Below are 16,533 nucleotides of genomic sequence, written 5' to 3'. Positions count from 1 at the left end.
ACTGTTTTAAGCTTCACTCTACTTTGTCTGAAAATAAACGTCCTAAATGATGTAATAGAAACATACATATTTAATTTTTAGTTTTACAAGGATAAATATATATATATATATATATGTATATATATATATATATACATATATTTTAATATCTTTTTATCGATGGTCAATCAATTTAAGTTTAACTAATATATACATACACATTTTATACATGTGTATGCTTTGATTTTTTTCTATTGAAGCCAAATTAATATCCCATTAGATAGATAGATAATATCACAGCAGTATTCCTAGTTTGTCTGCAAGTACTGCAGAAATCATGGATTATTATTTTACTGAGTCAGCCTTAATCTTTATATTATAATTGTTAAGATTAAGATTTGCATTATACAATTGAGGATGCATCAAGATTAAAAAATGGTACATGTATAAATTAATAAAGAATCAATAACAATCAGAAACTGTGCATTTTTTTCAGTATTGTGTGAAAGGATTTGAAGTAATTATGTGTTTTTGAAATATGATTTATGTGAATTTGAATAAATATATAAAATTTCGTGATTTTCTCAGACAAAACTGTTAATTACATACTTAAGTATTCAGAATGTATTATTGTAATATTCGAATTTTTTAGTACAAAAAGCACTTTTCCTTGGCATTTGTATTTATAGTAATTGCATATTTAATAATTCTGACAGCATTTATAAACTGTGTTCATGCAAGCATGAACACGGTTTCATTTTTTGAGTATTTAAACAAGAGGGCCATGATAACCCTGTATCGCTCCACTGCTGAAAAAAGGCTGAAACAAATTTCTCTGCATGTGCAAATACTTAGATATAGGCCCTATTTAAGCACATGTACACTTTTGTGACCTTCTGGGCTGGGTCAAATTTAACCCCAGGGGCATAATTTGAGCAAACTTTGTAGAGGACTACTATATCTCACTACATACAAAATGTGGTAGCCCTAGGTCCTAGAGTTTAGAACAAGAATATTTTTAAAGTTTTCACAAAATAAGCAAGATATAAGCGTATATAATGTTCAATTTTGTGACATGCGGGTCAGGATCAAATTTGACCCAAAGGGCATAATTTGAACAAACTTGGTAAAGGACTATAAGATGTTACTGCATACCAAATTTGGTAGCCATAGTCCAAAAGGTTTTCGACAAGAAGATTTTTAAAGATTTCACAAAATAGGCGCTTTAAAAGCGTTTATTCAATTTTGTGACCCCCCGGGGCAGGGTCAAAGTTGACCCCTGAGGCATTATTTGAACAAATTTGGTAGAGGTTTATTAGATGTCACTACATACCGAATTTGGTAGCCCTAGGCCCAATGGTTATGGACAACAAGATTTTTAAAGTTTTCACAAAATAGGCCCCATATAAGCGTATGTTCAGTTTTGTGACCCCGGGCAGGGTCAAATTTGACCCAAGGGGCATAATTTGAACAAACTTGGTAGAGAACTATAACATGTCACTACATACCAAATTTGGTAGCCCTATGCCTTATGGTTAAGGACAAGAAGAGTTTTAAAATTTTCACAAAATAGGCACTATATAAGCATATAATTGATTTTGTGGCCCCCGGGGCAGGGTCAAATTTGACCCTTGGGGCATAATTTGAACAAACTAAGTAGAGGACTATACAATGTCACTACATACCAAATTGTGTAGCCCTAGGCCTAATTGTTATGGACAAGATTTTTTTTAAAGTTATCACAAAATAGGCATTATATAAGCATATGTTCAATTTTGTGACCCCCGGGGCAGGGTCAAATTTGACCCTAGGGATTAAATTTGAACAAATTTGGTACAGGACTATTAGATGTCACTACATACCAAATTTGATAGCCCTAGGCCGGATTGTTATGGACAAGAAATTTTTTGAAGTTTTCACAAAATAGGCCTTATATAAGCATATGTTCAATTTTGTGACCCTCGGGGCAGGGTCAAACTTGACCCCAGGTGAATAATTTGAACAAACTTGGTAGAGGACTATAAGATGCCACTACATACCAAATTTGGTAGCCCTAGGCCCAATGGTTATTGACGAGAAGATTAGTAAAGTTTTCACAAAATATACCCTATATAAGCATATGTTCAATTTTGTGACCCCCGGGGCAGGTTCAAATTTGACCCCAGGGGTATAATTTGAACAAATTTGGTAGAGGACTATTAGATGTCTCTACATACCAAATTTGATAGCCCTAGGCCCAATGGTTATGGTCGGGAGATTTTGAAAGTTTTCACAAAATAGGCCTTATTTAAGCAAATTTTCAATTTTGTGACCCCCAGGGCAGAGTCAAATTTGACCCCAGGGGCATAATTTGATCAAATTTGAAAGAGGTTCACCCCAGGAACATTCCTAAGAAATTTCATCAGAATTGGACCAGTAGTTTAGGAGAAGATGTTTAAAGGAAAAGTTTATGCATGGATGCACGATGGACACAGGACATTTGGCCAGTGGAGCTAAAAATCAAATTAAACATTTAGTTTTGATGTAAAATCAGTTTTTATATGCAAGTGTCTATTTCACTTATAAATTTAAAGAGCATAATATTCATTATTTAAAAGAGTATTCCAAGCTTGATGTCATATTTCAACTTTGCATAGTGTAGTTAATTGAACATTGTATTGAACTGTATGGGCAGCTATATTTTTTAATTTATGTATGTTGCATTATACAAAATGCATTATTTCTACCACAAGTAGACCATATAAGGCCTACTGCTACTAAATAGGCACTGGTATGAATTTGACACTGTTTTTGATGCTCATACAAAACTTTAATTATTACTACACTTTAGTATATTAAATATTTTCAAGTTTTTGTTCAACCTTTTTTTGCAAAAGAAAAGAGTGTCTTAATGCATTTGAAAATATACTTAAAACAAACTAAAAATGCATTTTAACATACCTTTTTCCTGGTAAAGTGTATTTGGGATGATAAAAAATACACTTGAAGAGTATTAATGCTGGAAAAATGCTGGAAAAATGCAGAAAAAAATACATTTGTTTCTGTTAGAAGTGTCTTGTCTGCATTTTTAAATGTATTAAATGCACATCAAATGCAGATAAATACAATGCCAATACTGTTACATGTATTGTAATGGACATAAAATGCACTTGTTCTTGTAATTAAATGCTTTAGTGAATTGAAATAACCTTTTATAACGTTTTAACAATTAATAATACCTTTTTATATAAATTTTCTTTTGAAATGTGACACTTAAATGATTTTTGCACCACTAGTAAGAGATATAATTTGTGCTCATAATGCTTTATCATTACACTATATAATATCATTTGTTGTATGAAAATTACCCGTAAAATTCATGTGAAAGCTCAAGAGATCAATAGCAGCGTGCTATACCCTGCTCCTTTTTACATGACTTGATGGTATTTAGTCCCCAATTCTACATGGCTAAGGGAAAATTAATGTGCAGATTTGACAAATAAGTCTTAACTGGGATCCAATAGGCAGACTTTCATATTACTTGTGTTTAATTTAAATCATGATCTGAATTGCTCTTTGGCAAATCTTTGTTGGTCACAGTATTCAACTGAATTTTGTTCACTTTGTAGTGATTATATTTTCTATATTTATCAGACAACATCTTTCTTCAAAAGTTTAACATGATTGCTTGGTAAATTTAGAAACAAGATCAATGCATCATAACATAAAATGAAAAAATGAGTTGTAGTAAAAATGGCAGCAAAAAAGCACTAGATTATCTGCCTTAAATCTGAGACGCTATGTTGATGTATTGGAATTTTTCATAAATAATGTGTCCCATAGTTGTATAATTGTATAGTCGCATGCATGAGTGGTGTCAATGTCACAATACCAATTAAAGCCTTTAATTTACTAAAACAATTTGAAGTTTGATGTGTGTTTTATTCAAGATCTGTTATATATAATTATATATAAATATATATTGTTGAAAAGTTAACATGCAATAAGTTTACTGTAATTAAGTGACAAATAGTTTTACTGATTTGGTTGGATGCATATATGCAGATATACATGTATCATGGTTTGTGCAGAGGACAGTAGCAAAAACAAGAGCTGTCTCCGTAGGATGACATACGCCACCGATAAACGCTTTAAAAGAAGTTATGAGCATTTTTCAAAACCTAAACGCCAACCCTAAGTTCAAGGTCAAAGGGGTCAAAATTTGTGTGTGTGGAAGGCCTTGTCCATATACACATGCATACCAAATATGAATGTTACATCTGAAGCGACATAGAAGTTATGAGCATTTTTTCGAAACCTAAATGCAAAGTGTGACGGATAGACAGACGGACAGTGCGATCACTATATGCCCTCCTTTGGGGGCATAAAAATGTGTTTCACATTGTTTTGGTAAATGAGTAATGTAGTTAAAAGAACAGAATCATGAATTATCAAGTTATTGATTATAAGTGTTGCTGGCATATTTGATGCATTCATCTAGCTATAAAAAGGTCCCTGTTTTATCCCCACTGGCACCGAGTGAGGGTTCTCAAAATCTTTAAACAATATGAATAACTACATATAGGGTCGAGAGCCTTGTTGATATGGGGGCTAAACACCTGAAATCAAAGCGACCCAGGTTAAAGGTCCTGGCCAAATAAATAAACCAGAGGCCGCATGAGCCTCCTATACTCAGAACAAGTATTGTTTCTTCTCAGAAAACTGGCTTAAGTGTCTTACTAAGCTTTAGACTTTGAGTTTCAGTGCAATCTATCTAAAATAAATTGGTCAAATTAAATAATAATTTGTAAAAAATAAACATTCTGCACAAATTCAATTATTTACTTTACCTGTGTGCATGAATCATTTCAGTCTTGATGAGTTAGTGAACTATGTCAAAAGCACCATAGCTATGAAACACTTGTATTTTGAATATTGCAATGTTCCACAGAAATGATGCTGATGATAATTCTACACGATGATGAATTATTAGATATATTTCTTAATTCCATTTCCACTAACAATTCGCTTATTCCACTACCAGTTCAAATGCTTCGTACACAGTTGAAAATAACACTATTCCACTCAACAACCGTGACACATGTACTCAATTTTTCAACTTTTCGCAATTAAAATTGTCTGTTATTGTTGTTGTTGTACTTTTGAAAGTAGTTCTAAAGATGGCGACTATTAACCCAGGTCACATAACCCCAAACCGGAACTCCTGTTTTTAGGGTTACATGCAGTCAGTTTGATACTTAGCACACATTGTTGAGTGCATGCTGCCTAGGATTTGTAAAATACATTGCAAATGGTTGGTTTTGGTATCAACTTGAAGGTATATTTGTAAGCAATAAGAAAATAAGCCATTTTTGTGCTCTACTTTTTGTGTTGATGGTTCCCGGCTTCGAAAGTAGGTCATACTATTTGAGCCCAAAATGGTTGTCTGCACAGCTGTCAAAACCGGTTTGCCTATTCTAAGGTAAATATTTTGAGTTTGCGCGTATAGAATTTAATGACATGCATTTTTTTCAAAAGATTATGCATTAATCTTTCCAATGATGTATGATGATATAGTGGGTATGCGCTTGATCATGGTAAAAATTGATATCGAACTTCAACTATTTTATATGTAATATAGAAGGAAATTAATTGCGCATGCGTAACCTTTAAGCACATCCGACCAAGTTAGTCGTCTGCCAGAATTTTGACATTTGACCATCAAAAACTCTCTGTATTGCAAAACATAACTGCCAGATGTCATTTTAACCCAAATAAGGGCTGTTTGCAATTGGGCTGTTGCACTTGGGGTCATAAGGGGGGTAAATGCTGGAAAATCACACCGAAACCTGTTCCGGAGACATATTCTAAGACTACTTAAACACCCGGTATTGTTTTTCAGTGCCATTTTGACATTAATTTGCATCAATCTCAATAATGAACCTAATGCATGTCTTTATTTCATCTGTATTTATTATTATTGTTTACTTTTTGAGCCTTTTTCTGTTAAAAATGCCCGCCAATTTTGGACCTACACTTCTATCCGCCTTCGCCTTCAACCCATTCAGGCAGATCTACTCAGAATAACACTACTTTGCCTTATTTTACCTGTTTGGATATCTCGCTGAGTTCAAGTAAAATCAAGTATTCAGCTGAAAACACAAAAATGATAATAATATTATGCTTTCTTTCCTGGAAGAATGTTGTTGCGATAGACCCTGCATGAAAAACACCAGGGAATCTGTATTTAAGTGACCTTAATATTATGCGTAAACCTAAGTGTGCATTTGTAGGCGGTGTCGAAATGGGTCTATAGCTCTGCCTGAACTGTCGTCCAATTGGTTTACAAGTCCGGCTGAAGTGACAGGCCATCAAAAACTGTACAGTGTGACTGATTCGGAGACGGCCCTCAACACTCGCCCAGTCGTGTCGAGAGGATCGGTGTCTTTGCAGGTTAGTACGCCGTTATTTTCAATTAAATCTATTGTAAAATGATTTCTTTGATATCCTGGCACACTTTTGTCACCAAAATTAGGAAATTTGTGTGTTTTACATTGACTGCAGCTCTGAAACCAAACTTTGTGGCGATAACTTTGCCGGTGTGCCCGACAATGTGATGCCGGCGTGGTGAATTAACCATTTGCAGCAAATAAAGCGAGAAAGACTATTGAAAGCTTACTCTAATTGTATCTAACTTACATTAGTTGGCACCGTAATGGGCAAATGCGCACAAAAAACCTTTTTTGTTTTCTCAGATTACACGGAATTGAGCACCCGGGCCAGACTGACACTTTCCGGAGCCTGCCCTAGACGGAACTCGAGCCGAGGAATCATAGGTCCAGGTGTGACAAAAGACTTAAAGCTCATGTCTGACGATGACTTTTTTTAGTCAGGAAGCCAAGTGTGTTGTTTTTCCATGCAAGCGAGCCCTTTTGTTGGGTCAAATGACATCAGCATTGCTGCTTCTACATGGATTTTACCTAAAATGTGCAAAAAAAATATAAAAAGTTTGTTCGAATCCAGTTCAAAACCTGCTTTGATGCACAAATATTGCCATTGATGATTTTTTTCACTTATTAAGCCATATGTAAGATAAGCTTTGCCTATTAGAATCGAAAGACATGCCTTGTATGGAGTCTAAGTGCTGCATGTATGATGTAACCGAGTTTGGCTTTTCTACCTTAATTCTTGACGCGAAACGCTGTTACGCATGGCGCTTTCAATGGCAACTTTTATGAATTAATCTGTGTGTCATTGTACCGGAACTTTGTGATCTTTCTCAAAACAGATTATACCTGTGGGAAAAGTGCCTTTAATTTAAATTTGAAGGGGTTGGGTTCTCTTAAAGGTCACATAACCCCAAACCGGAACTCCTGTTTTTAGGGTTACATGCAGTCAGTTTGATACTTAGCACACATTGTTGAGTGCATGCTGCCTAGGATTTGTAAAATACATTGCAAATGGTTGGTTTTGGTATCAACTTGAAGGTATATTTGTAAGCAATAAGAAAATAAGCCATTTTTGTGCTCTACTTTTTGTGTTGATGGTTCCCGGCTTCGAAAGTAGGTCATACTATTTGAGCCCAAAATGGTTGTCTGCACAGCTGTCAAAACCGGTTTGCCTATTCTAAGGTAAATATTTTGAGTTTGCGCGTATAGAATTTAATGACATGCATTTTTTTCAAAAGATTATGCATTAATCTTTCCAATGATGTATGATGATATAGTGGGTATGCGCTTGATCATGGTAAAAATTGATATCGAACTTCAACTATTTTATATGTAATATAGAAGGAAATTAATTGCGCATGCGTAACCTTTAAGCACATCCGACCAAGTTAGTCGTCTGCCAGAATTTTGACATTTGACCATCAAAAACTCTCTGTATTGCAAAACATAACTGCCAGATGTCATTTTAACCCAAATAAGGGCTGTTTGCAATTGGGCTGTTGCACTTGGGGTCATAAGGGGGGTAAATGCTGGAAAATCACACCGAAACCTGTTCCGGAGACATATTCTAAGACTACTTAAACACCCGGTATTGTTTTTCAGTGCCATTTTGACATTAATTTGCATCAATCTCAATAATGAACCTAATGCATGTCTTTATTTCATCTGTATTTATTATTATTGTTTACTTTTTGAGCCTTTTTCTGTTAAAAATGCCCGCCAATTTTGGACCTACACTTCTATCCGCCTTCGCCTTCAACCCATTCAGGCAGATCTACTCAGAATAACACTACTTTGCCTTATTTTACCTGTTTGGATATCTCGCTGAGTTCAAGTAAAATCAAGTATTCAGCTGAAAACACAAAAATGATAATAATATTATGCTTTCTTTCCTGGAAGAATGTTGTTGCGATAGACCCTGCATGAAAAACACCAGGGAATCTGTATTTAAGTGACCTTAATATTATGCGTAAACCTAAGTGTGCATTTGTAGGCGGTGTCGAAATGGGTCTATAGCTCTGCCTGAACTGTCGTCCAATTGGTTTACAAGTCCGGCTGAAGTGACAGGCCATCAAAAACTGTACAGTGTGACTGATTCGGAGACGGCCCTCAACACTCGCCCAGTCGTGTCGAGAGGATCGGTGTCTTTGCAGGTTAGTACGCCGTTATTTTCAATTAAATCTATTGTAAAATGATTTCTTTGATATCCTGGCACACTTTTGTCACCAAAATTAGGAAATTTGTGTGTTTTACATTGACTGCAGCTCTGAAACCAAACTTTGTGGCGATAACTTTGCCGGTGTGCCCGACAATGTGATGCCGGCGTGGTGAATTAACCATTTGCAGCAAATAAAGCGAGAAAGACTATTGAAAGCTTACTCTAATTGTATCTAACTTACATTAGTTGGCACCGTAATGGGCAAATGCGCACAAAAAACCTTTTTTGTTTTCTCAGATTACACGGAATTGAGCACCCGGGCCAGACTGACACTTTCCGGAGCCTGCCCTAGACGGAACTCGAGCCGAGGAATCATAGGTCCAGGTGTGACAAAAGACTTAAAGCTCATGTCTGACGATGACTTTTTTAGTCAGGAAGCCAAGTGTGTTGTTTTTCCATGCAAGCGAGCCCTTTTGTTGGGTCAAATGACATCAGCATTGCTGCTTCTACATGGATTTTACCTAAAATGTGCAAAAAAAATATAAAAAGTTTGTTCGAATCCAGTTCAAAACCTGCTTTGATGCACAAATATTGCCATTGATGATTTTTTTCACTTATTAAGCCATATGTAAGATAAGCTTTGCCTATTAGAATCGAAAGACATGCCTTGTATGGAGTCTAAGTGCTGCATGTATGATGTAACCGAGTTTGGCTTTTCTACCTTAATTCTTGACGCGAAACGCTGTTACGCATGGCGCTTTCAATGGCAACTTTTATGAATTAATCTGTGTGTCATTGTACCGGAACTTTGTGATCTTTCTCAAAACAGATTATACCTGTGGGAAAAGTGCCTTTAATTTAAATTTGAAGGGGTTGGGTTCTCTTAAAGGTCACATAACCCCAAACCGGAACTCCTGTTTTTAGGGTTACATGCAGTCAGTTTGATACTTAGCACACATTGTTGAGTGCATGCTGCCTAGGATTTGTAAAATACATTGCAAATGGTTGGTTTTGGTATCAACTTGAAGGTATATTTGTAAGCAATAAGAAAATAAGCCATTTTTGTGCTCTACTTTTTGTGTTGATGGTTCCCGGCTTCGAAAGTAGGTCATACTATTTGAGCCCAAAATGGTTGTCTGCACAGCTGTCAAAACCGGTTTGCCTATTCTAAGGTAAATATTTTGAGTTTGCGCGTATAGAATTTAATGACATGCATTTTTTTCAAAAGATTATGCATTAATCTTTCCAATGATGTATGATGATATAGTGGGTATGCGCTTGATCATGGTAAAAATTGATATCGAACTTCAACTATTTTATATGTAATATAGAAGGAAATTAATTGCGCATGCGTAACCTTTAAGCACATCCGACCAAGTTAGTCGTCTGCCAGAATTTTGACATTTGACCATCAAAAACTCTCTGTATTGCAAAACATAACTGCCAGATGTCATTTTAACCCAAATAAGGGCTGTTTGCAATTGGGCTGTTGCACTTGGGGTCATAAGGGGGGTAAATGCTGGAAAATCACACCGAAACCTGTTCCGGAGACATATTCTAAGACTACTTAAACACCCGGTATTGTTTTTCAGTGCCATTTTGACATTAATTTGCATCAATCTCAATAATGAACCTAATGCATGTCTTTATTTCATCTGTATTTATTATTATTGTTTACTTTTTGAGCCTTTTTCTGTTAAAAATGCCCGCCAATTTTGGACCTACACTTCTATCCGCCTTCGCCTTCAACCCATTCAGGCAGATCTACTCAGAATAACACTACTTTGCCTTATTTTACCTGTTTGGATATCTCGCTGAGTTCAAGTAAAATCAAGTATTCAGCTGAAAACACAAAAATGATAATAATATTATGCTTTCTTTCCTGGAAGAATGTTGTTGCGATAGACCCTGCATGAAAAACACCAGGGAATCTGTATTTAAGTGACCTTAATATTATGCGTAAACCTAAGTGTGCATTTGTAGGCGGTGTCGAAATGGGTCTATAGCTCTGCCTGAACTGTCGTCCAATTGGTTTACAAGTCCGGCTGAAGTGACAGGCCATCAAAAACTGTACAGTGTGACTGATTCGGAGACGGCCCTCAACACTCGCCCAGTCGTGTCGAGAGGATCGGTGTCTTTGCAGGTTAGTACGCCGTTATTTTCAATTAAATCTATTGTAAAATGATTTCTTTGATATCCTGGCACACTTTTGTCACCAAAATTAGGAAATTTGTGTGTTTTACATTGACTGCAGCTCTGAAACCAAACTTTGTGGCGATAACTTTGCCGGTGTGCCCGACAATGTGATGCCGGCGTGGTGAATTAACCATTTGCAGCAAATAAAGCGAGAAAGACTATTGAAAGCTTACTCTAATTGTATCTAACTTACATTAGTTGGCACCGTAATGGGCAAATGCGCACAAAAAACCTTTTTTGTTTTCTCAGATTACACGGAATTGAGCACCCGGGCCAGACTGACACTTTCCGGAGCCTGCCCTAGACGGAACTCGAGCCGAGGAATCATAGGTCCAGGTGTGACAAAAGACTTAAAGCTCATGTCTGACGATGACTTTTTTTAGTCAGGAAGCCAAGTGTGTTGTTTTTCCATGCAAGCGAGCCCTTTTGTTGGGTCAAATGACATCAGCATTGCTGCTTCTACATGGATTTTACCTAAAATGTGCAAAAAAAAATATAAAAAGTTTGTTCGAATCCAGTTCAAAACCTGCTTTGATGCACAAATATTGCCATTGATGATTTTTTTCACTTATTAAGCCATATGTAAGATAAGCTTTGCCTATTAGAATCGAAAGACATGCCTTGTATGGAGTCTAAGTGCTGCATGTATGATGTAACCGAGTTTGGCTTTTCTACCTTAATTCTTGACGCGAAACGCTGTTACGCATGGCGCTTTCAATGGCAACTTTTATGAATTAATCTGTGTGTCATTGTACCGGAACTTTGTGATCTTTCTCAAAACAGATTATACCTGTGGGAAAAGTGCCTTTAATTTAAATTTGAAGGGGTTGGGTTCTCTTAAAGGTCACATAACCCCAAACCGGAACTCCTGTTTTTAGGGTTACATGCAGTCAGTTTGATACTTAGCACACATTGTTGAGTGCATGCTGCCTAGGATTTGTAAAATACATTGCAAATGGTTGGTTTTGGTATCAACTTGAAGGTATATTTGTAAGCAATAAGAAAATAAGCCATTTTTGTGCTCTACTTTTTGTGTTGATGGTTCCCGGCTTCGAAAGTAGGTCATACTATTTGAGCCCAAAATGGTTGTCTGCACAGCTGTCAAAACCGGTTTGCCTATTCTAAGGTAAATATTTTGAGTTTGCGCGTATAGAATTTAATGACATGCATTTTTTTCAAAAGATTATGCATTAATCTTTCCAATGATGTATGATGATATAGTGGGTATGCGCTTGATCATGGTAAAAATTGATATCGAACTTCAACTATTTTATATGTAATATAGAAGGAAATTAATTGCGCATGCGTAACCTTTAAGCACATCCGACCAAGTTAGTCGTCTGCCAGAATTTTGACATTTGACCATCAAAAACTCTCTGTATTGCAAAACATAACTGCCAGATGTCATTTTAACCCAAATAAGGGCTGTTTGCAATTGGGCTGTTGCACTTGGGGTCATAAGGGGGGTAAATGCTGGAAAATCACACCGAAACCTGTTCCGGAGACATATTCTAAGACTACTTAAACACCCGGTATTGTTTTTCAGTGCCATTTTGACATTAATTTGCATCAATCTCAATAATGAACCTAATGCATGTCTTTATTTCATCTGTATTTATTATTATTGTTTACTTTTTGAGCCTTTTTCTGTTAAAAATGCCCGCCAATTTTGGACCTACACTTCTATCCGCCTTCGCCTTCAACCCATTCAGGCAGATCTACTCAGAATAACACTACTTTGCCTTATTTTACCTGTTTGGATATCTCGCTGAGTTCAAGTAAAATCAAGTATTCAGCTGAAAACACAAAAATGATAATAATATTATGCTTTCTTTCCTGGAAGAATGTTGTTGCGATAGACCCTGCATGAAAAACACCAGGGAATCTGTATTTAAGTGACCTTAATATTATGCGTAAACCTAAGTGTGCATTTGTAGGCGGTGTTCGAAATGGGTCTATAGCTCTGCCTGAACTGTCGTCCAATTGGTTTACAAGTCCGGCTGAAGTGACAGGCCATCAAAAACTGTACAGTGTGACTGATTCGGAGACGGCCCTCAACACTCGCCCAGTCGTGTCGAGAGGATCGGTGTCTTTGCAGGTTAGTACGCCGTTATTTTCAATTAAATCTATTGTAAAATGATTTCTTGATATCCTGGCACACTTTTGTCACCAAAATTAGGAAATTTGTGTGTTTTACATTGACTGCAGCTCTGAAACCAAACTTTGTGGCGATAACTTTGCCGGTGTGCCCGACAATGTGATGCCGGCGTGGTGAATTAACCATTTGCAGCAAATAAAGCGAGAAAGACTATTGAAAGCTTACTCTAATTGTATCTAACTTACATTAGTTGGCACCGTAATGGGCAAATGCGCACAAAAAACCTTTTTTGTTTTCTCAGATTACACGGAATTGAGCACCCGGGCCAGACTGACACTTTCCGGAGCCTGCCCTAGACGGAACTCGAGCCGAGGAATCATAGGTCCAGGTGTGACAAAAGACTTAAAGCTCATGTCTGACGATGACTTTTTTTAGTCAGGAAGCCAAGTGTGTTGTTTTTCCATGCAAGCGAGCCCTTTTGTTGGGTCAAATGACATCAGCATTGCTGCTTCTACATGGATTTTACCTAAAATGTGCAAAAAAAATATAAAAAGTTTGTTCGAATCCAGTTCAAAACCTGCTTTGATGCACAAATATTGCCATTGATGATTTTTTTCACTTATTAAGCCATATGTAAGATAAGCTTTGCCTATTAGAATCGAAAGACATGCCTTGTATGGAGTCTAAGTGCTGCATGTATGATGTAACCGAGTTTGGCTTTTCTACCTTAATTCTTGACGCGAAACGCTGTTACGCATGGCGCTTTCAATGGCAACTTTTATGAATTAATCTGTGTGTCATTGTACCGGAACTTTGTGATCTTTCTCAAAACAGATTATACCTGTGGGAAAAGTGCCTTAATTTAAATTTGAAGGGGTTGGGTTCTCTTAAAGGTCACATAACCCCAAACCGGAACTCCTGTTTTTAGGGTTACATGCAGTCAGTTTGATACTTAGCACACATTGTTGAGTGCATGCTGCCTAGGATTTGTAAAATACATTGCAAATGGTTGGTTTTGGTATCAACTTGAAGGTATATTTGTAAGCAATAAGAAAATAAGCCATTTTTGTGCTCTACTTTTTGTGTTGATGGTTCCCGGCTTCGAAAGTAGGTCATACTATTTGAGCCCAAAATGGTTGTCTGCACAGCTGTCAAAACCGGTTTGCCTATTCTAAGGTAAATATTTTGAGTTTGCGCGTATAGAATTTAATGACATGCATTTTTTTCAAAAGATTATGCATTAATCTTTCCAATGATGTATGATGATATAGTGGGTATGCGCTTGATCATGGTAAAAATTGATATCGAACTTCAACTATTTTATATGTAATATAGAAGGAAATTAATTGCGCATGCGTAACCTTTAAGCACATCCGACCAAGTTAGTCGTCTGCCAGAATTTTGACATTTGACCATCAAAAACTCTCTGTATTGCAAAACATAACTGCCAGATGTCATTTTAACCCAAATAAGGGCTGTTTGCAATTGGGCTGTTGCACTTGGGGTCATAAGGGGGGGTAAATGCTGGAAAATCACACCGAAACCTGTTCCGGAGACATATTCTAAGACTACTTAAACACCCGGTATTGTTTTTCAGTGCCATTTTGACATTAATTTGCATCAATCTCAATAATGAACCTAATGCATGTCTTTATTTCATCTGTATTTATTATTATTGTTTACTTTTTGAGCCTTTTTCTGTTAAAATGCCCCGCCAATTTTGGACCTACACTTCTATCCGCCTTCGCCTTCAACCCATTCAGGCAGATCTACTCAGAATAACACTACTTTGCCTTATTTTACCTGTTTGGATATCTCGCTGAGTTCAAGTAAAATCAAGTATTCAGCTGAAAACACAAAAATGATAATAATATTATGCTTTCTTTCCTGGAAGAATGTTGTTGCGATAGACCCTGCATGAAAAACACCAGGGAATCTGTATTTAAGTGACCTTAATATTATGCGTAAACCTAAGTGTGCATTTGTAGGCGGTGTCGAAATGGGTCTATAGCTCTGCCTGAACTGTCGTCCAATTGGTTTACAAGTCCGGCTGAAAGTGACAGGCCATCAAAAACTGTACAGTGTGACTGATTCGGAGACGGCCCTCAACACTCGCCCAGTCGTGTCGAGAGGATCGGTTTGTCTTTGCAGGTTAGTACGCCGTTATTTTCAATTAAATCTATTGTAAAATGATTTCTTTGATATCCTGGCACACTTTTGTCACCAAAATTAGGAAATTTGTGTGTTTTACATTGACTGCAGCTCTGAAACCAAACTTTGTGGCGATAACTTTTGCCGGTGTGCCCGACAATGTGATGCCGGCGTGGTGAATTAACCATTTGCAGCAATAAAGCGAGAAAGACTATTGAAAGCTTACTCTAATGTATCTAACTTACATTAGTTGGCACCGTAATGGGCAAATGCGCACAAAAAACCTTTTTTGTTTTCTCAGATTACACGGAATTGAGCACCCGGGCCAGACTGACACTTTCCGGAGCCTGCCCTAGACGGAACTCGAGCCGAGGAATCATAGGTCCAGGTGTGACAAAAGACTTAAAGCTCATGTCTGACGATGACTTTTTTTAGTCAGGAAGCCAAGTGTGTTGTTTTTCCATGCAAGCGAGCCCTTTTGTTGGGTCAAATGACATCAGCATTGCTGCTTCTACATGGATTTTACCTAAAATGTGCAAAAAAAATATAAAAAGTTTGTTCGAATCCAGTTCAAAACCTGCTTTGATGCACAAATATTGCCATTGATGATTTTTTTCACTTATTAAGCCATATGTAAGATAAGCTTTGCCTATTAGAATCGAAAGACATGCCTTGTATGGAGTCTAAGTGCTGCATGTATGATGTAACCGAGTTTGGCTTTTCTACCTTATTCTTGACGCGAAACGCTGTTACGCATGGCGCTTTCAATGGCAACTTTTATGATTTAATCTGTGTGTCATTGTACCGGAACTTTGTGATCTTTCTCAAAACAGATTATACCTGTGGGGAAAGTGCCTTTAATTTAAATTTGAAGGGGTTGGGTTCTCTTAAAGGTCACATAACCCCAAACCGGAACTCCTGTTTTTAGGGTTACATGCAGTCAGTTTGATACTTAGCACACATTGTTGAGTGCATGCTGCCTAGGATTTGTAAAATACATTGCAAATGGTTGGTTTTGGTATCAACTTGAAGGTTATATTTGTAAGCAATAAGAAAATAAGCCATTTTTGTGCTCTACTTTTGTGTTGATGGTTCCCGGCTTCGAAAGTAGGTCATACTATTTGAGCCCAAAATGGTTGTCTGCACAGCTGTCAAAACCGGTTTGCCTATTCTAAGGTAAATATTTTGAGTTTGCGCGTATAGAATTTAATGACATGCATTTTTTTCAAAAGATTTGCATTAATCTTTCCAATGATGTATGATGATTAGTGGGTATGCGCTTGATCATGGTAAAAATTGATATCGACTTCAACTATTTATATGTAATATAGAAGGAAATTAATGCGCATGCGTAACCTTTAAGCACATCGACCAAGTTAGTCGTCTGCCAGAATTTTGACATTGACCATCAAAAACTCTCTGTATTGCAAAACATAACTGCCAGATGTCATTGTAACCCAAATAAGGGGCTGTTTGCAATGGGGCTGTTGCACTTGGGGTCATAAGGGGGGTAAATGCTGGAA

The 16,533-nt window shown here is 36.9% G+C and overlaps 1 protein-coding gene and 1 long non-coding RNA gene across 3 annotated transcripts in view; both read left to right on the top strand.

Moving 5' to 3' along the window:
* LOC127861700 (QRFP-like peptide receptor) overlaps positions 1-16,533 on the top strand; it is a 68,063-nt gene that overhangs the window by 23,493 nt on the left and 28,037 nt on the right. The gene's annotated exons all lie outside the window — the stretch shown is intronic.
* LOC127862450 (uncharacterized) lies at positions 5,174-14,916 on the top strand. Of its 2 annotated transcripts, none has more exons than XR_008040621.1 (7): positions 5,174-6,411; positions 6,714-6,800; positions 8,401-8,560; positions 8,863-10,143; positions 10,549-10,708; positions 13,161-13,247; positions 14,848-14,916. It is a non-coding gene; the product is annotated as an uncharacterized LOC127862450 (long non-coding RNA). The 2 variants fall into 2 exon arrangements; XR_008040620.1 differs by lacking the exon at positions 13,161-13,247 and adding an exon at positions 11,011-11,097.

The sequence above is a fragment of the Dreissena polymorpha genome, chromosome 16 (assembly GCF_020536995.1).
Source record: "Dreissena polymorpha isolate Duluth1 chromosome 16, UMN_Dpol_1.0, whole genome shotgun sequence".
Taxonomy (NCBI): Eukaryota; Metazoa; Mollusca; class Bivalvia; order Myida; family Dreissenidae; genus Dreissena; species Dreissena polymorpha.
Note: the sequence above shows the minus strand (reverse complement) of the source record. Positions and strands in the feature narration are given on the sequence as shown.